The following is a 4,805-nucleotide window of genomic DNA, read 5'->3' as shown; positions in this document are numbered from 1 at the left end:
TAATAAATGGAAAACTCCAACACAAGGAGGGAAACTTCATCTTAGAAAAAGTAAGAAAGTAATTTCCTTGCAATGAAACCAAAAGAAGAGAGCCACACAAACATAATTCCACCTCTAACAACAAAAAATAACAGGAAACAATAATCACTATTCCTTAATATTTCTTAATATCAGTGAACTCAATTCCCCAGTTAAAGGATATAGACTACTTCCTTTCTTGCTCCCCAGACATCTTGGTATCTGATCCTGGTTGGGGGTTGTCCTGCTCTTAAGGCAAAAAGATGGTGGTCTCAAAGAAGATGAAAAAGACTCTGGAGTCAATCAACTCTAGGCTTCAATTGGTTATAAAAAGTGGAAAGAATGTGCTGGGGTTACAAACAGAATCTGGAAATGATAAGGCAAAGCGAAGTTGGTTATCTTCGCCAACAACTGACTAGCTTTGAGGAGATCCGAAATAGAATACTATGCCATGTTGGCTAAAACTGGTGTCTGTCACTACAGTTGCAATAATATTAAATTGGGCACAGTGCATGGAAAATAATACAAAGTATGCACATTGGCTATCATTGACCTAGGTGATTCTGATATTATTAGAAGCATGCCAGAACAGACTGGTGAGAATTAAACAAGAACGCTTTCCTCTAATAAAATTTTGCTAGAACTCCTTTTAAAAAAACAAAACAACCAAACAAAAAGAGATAGACTAACAGACTGGATGCATAAAGAGGACCCAGGATTTTGCTGTATACAGGAAACACACCAAAATGACAAAGACAGTCACTACCTCAGAGTAAAAGGCTGGAAAAAAAATTCCCAAGCAAATGATCCCAAGAAACAAGTGGGAATAGCCATTCTAATATTGAATAATATTGACCTTCAACCAAAAGTTATTAAAAGAGACCAGGAAGGACACTTCATATTCATCAAAGGAAAAAATCTACCAAGATGAACCTTCAGTTCTAAACATCTATGCTCGAAATGCAAGGGTACCCACATTCATTAAAAAAAAAAAACCTTACTGAAACTCAAAGCACACATTGCACCTCACACAGTAATAATAGATTTCAACATCCCACTCTCATCAATGGACATCATGGAAACAGAAATGTAAGAGAGACATAGAGAAACTAACAAACGCCGTGTACCAAATGGATTTAACAGATATTTATAAGAACATTTCATCCTAAAACAAAAGAATCTACCTTCTTCTCAGCACCTCATGGTACTTTGTCCAAAATTGACCATTAATAGGTCACAAAACATGCCTCAACAGATACAAGAAGATTGAAATAATCCCAGAAATCCTTTCAGATCACCACGGACTAAGGCTGCTCTTCAATACCAAATGAAAACAACAGAAAGCCCACATACACATGGAAGTTGAACATCGCTCTACTGAATGACACTTGGTCAAGGAAGAAGTAATGAAAGAAAGTAAAGACTTTGAAGAATTTAATGACAATGAAGGTACAACATACCCAATATTATAGGACACAATGGAAGCAGTACTAGAGGAAAACTCACAGCTCTGAGTGCCTCTAAAAAGAAATGGAGAGAGCATAAATTAGCAGCTTATGGCACACCTAAAAGCTCTAGAACAAAAAGAACCAAATACATCCATGAGTAGTAGAAAGCAGGAAATAATCAAACTCAGGGATGAAATCAACCAAATAGAAACAAAAAGAACTATAAAGAATCAACAAGATCGCCCCAAATCCTGTGGGGTGAGAGCTGAAGTCCCAGAGGTGTGGACAATTCTGAGACCTCAGAGGAGACTGCCACTTCTGTCCACTTCGGCTCACATTCCTGGTCCAAGAGGAACCTGCATAGTGGCCTCTGGATACAGGAATATAGGAGTAGTCAGTGGCAGGAACCTTCTGGTTTCTGCCAGCACCCTGAACTGAACTGAACCAGTCCCCATAGTTTCCTTTACCCAAATCCTGTGGTGGAGAGAGGTGAATTCCCAGAAGGGTGGACAGTCCTGAGAACTCAGAGGAGACAATTATTTTCTGTCCAGATTTCTAAATCAAGAGGAAATAGCCTAGTGCCATCTGTGCCTTCTGGCCACAAGGACCTAGGTGCAGTCAGGGACAGGACCCTTCAGGTTTCTGCATGTGCCTAGAGCTGAAAGGCAGTCAGTATGAGTACCTACAAACCTGAGAACGGAGGTAGGACCAACTCTTCTATGCCAAGCAAACTGCCTGAAGGTTTCAGGATACAAAAACCCAGGATCTGGCTCTCTGTTCCCAGATTCTATTGAAAGAAAACAGATCTACAGGACTGTTGACACATAGGCCTACAAAAGGGTCAAGACATTGTCAGAGACATCAAGACAAACTAACACCAGAGACAACCTCATGGCAAGAAGCAAGCATAGGAAACTAAGCAACAGAAACCAACACTACTTAAGACCATCAGAGCCCAGTTCTCTCACCAAAGCAAATACTGAATATCCAAACACACCAGAAAAGCAAGATTTGGATATAAAATCACATTTTATGATGATGATAGAGGACTTTAGGAAGGACATAAATAATTTCCTTAAAGAAATACAGGACAACACAGGTAAACAAGTAGAAGCCCTTAAAGAGGAAACACAAAAATTCCTTAAAGAATTACAGGAAAACACAACCAAACCAGTGAAGGAATTGAATAAAACCATCCAGGATTTAAAAATGAAAATAGAAACAAGAAAGAAAACACAAGGGGAGACAACCCTGCAGACAGAAAACCGAGGAAAGAGATCAGAAGACATAGATGCAAGCATCACCAACAGAATACAAGAGATAGAAGAGAGAATCTCAGGAGCAGAAGATGCCATAGAAAGCATCAATACAACTATCACAGATAATGTAAAGCACAAATATCTCCTAGCCCAAAACATCCAGGAAATACTGGACACAATGAGAATATCCAACCTAAAGACAATAGGTATAGAAAAGAGCCAAGACTCCCAACTTAAAGGGCCAGGACATATTTTCAACAACATTATAGAAGAAAACTTCACTAACCTAAAGAAAGTGATGCCCATAAATGTATAAGAAGCCTACAGAACTCCAAATAGATTGCACCAGAAAAGAAATTCCTTCTGTCACATAAGAGTCAAAACACAAAGTGCACAAAACAAGGAAAGAATATTAAAAGGAGTAAGGGAAAAAGATCAAGTGACATATAAAGGCAGACCTATCAGAATTACACCAGACTTCTCACCAGAGACTATGAAAGCCAGAGATCCTTGGCAGATGTCATACAGACCCTAAGAGAACAAAACTGCAAGCCCAGGCTATTATATCCAGCAAAACTCTCAATTACCATAGATGGAGAAACCCAGATATTCTATATCGATATCAGATTTATACAACATCTTTCTACAAATCCATCCTTACAAAGGATAATAAATGGAAAACTCCAATACAAGGAGGGAAATTACATCCTAGAAAAAGGAGGAAAGTAATCTCCTTGCAATGAAACCAAAAGAAGAGAGCCACACAAACATAATTCCACCTCTAACAACAAAAATAACAGGAAGCAACAATCACTATTCCTTAATTTCTGTCACCATCAATGGACTCAATCCCCCAATAAAAAGACATAGACTAACAGACTGGATACATAAAGAGGATCCAGCATTTTGCTGCACAGAGAAAACACACCTCAGGGACAAAGACAGACACTGCCTCAGATTTAAAGGCTGGAAAACAAATTTCTAAGTAAATGGTCTGAAGAAAGAAGCTGGAGTAGCCGTTCTAACATCGAATAACATTGACTTTCAACCACAAGTTATCAAAACAGATAAGGAAGGAAACTTCATATTCATCAAAAGAAAAATCCACCAAGATAAACTCTCAATCCTAAATATCTATGCTCCAAATTCAAGACCACCTACATTCATAAAAGAAACCTTACTAAAGCTGAAAGTACACACTGCTCCTCACACAATAATAGGAGATTTCAAAACCCCACTGTTGTCATGGACAGATCATGGAAACAGAAATTAAACAGACATGGAGAAACTAACAGAAGTTATGAACCAAATGGATGTAACAGATATTTATAGAATATTTCATCCTAAAACAAAAGACTATACCTTCTACTCAGCACCTCATGGTATCTTCTCCAAAATTAACCATAGTTGGTCACAAAACAGGCCTCAACAGATACAAGAAGACTGAAATAATCCCATGCATCCTATCAGATCACCCATGGATTAAGACTGTCCTTCAATAATAACAAAAATGACAGAAAGCACTCATATACAAGGAAGCTGAACAATCCTTTACTCAATGATAACCTAGTCAAGGAAGAAATAAAGAAAGAAATTAAAGACTTCTTAGAATTTAATGAAAATGAAGGTACAACATACCCAAACTTATGGGACACAATGAAAGCAGTGCTAAGAGGAAAACTCATAGCTCTGAGTGCCTTCAAAAGAAACAGGAGAGAGCATATATTAGCAGGTTGACAACACACTGAAAAAGTCTAGAACAATAAGAAGTAAATGCACCCAAGAGGAGTAGAAGGCCGGAAAATATCAAACTCGGGACTGGAATCAACCAAGTAGAAACAAAGAGGACTATACAAAGAATAAAAACAAACAAACAAACAAACAAACAAAAAAACCAAAAACCAAGAAATGAGGATCTGGTTCTTTGAGAAAATCAACAGGATAGATAAACCCTTAGGCAGACCAACCAGAGGGCACAGAGAATATATCCAAATTAACAAAATCATAAATGAAAAGGCAGACATAACAATAAATTCTGAGGAAATTTAAAAAATCATCAGATCCTACTACAAAAGCCTGT

The 4,805-nt window shown here is 37.8% G+C and overlaps 1 pseudogene; it reads left to right on the top strand.

The window, feature by feature from the left end:
• The first annotated feature begins 281 nt into the window (after positions 1-281).
• Positions 282-625, top strand: Rpl30-ps4 (ribosomal protein L30, pseudogene 4; annotated as a pseudogene).
• The last annotated feature ends 4,180 nt before the right edge of the window (positions 626-4,805 follow it).

The sequence above is a fragment of the Rattus norvegicus genome, chromosome 5, assembly GCF_021556685.1.
Source record: "Rattus norvegicus strain SHRSP/BbbUtx chromosome 5, alternate assembly SHRSP_T2T, whole genome shotgun sequence".
Classification (NCBI taxonomy): Eukaryota; Metazoa; Chordata; class Mammalia; order Rodentia; family Muridae; genus Rattus; species Rattus norvegicus.
Note: the sequence above shows the minus strand (reverse complement) of the source record. Positions and strands in the feature narration are given on the sequence as shown.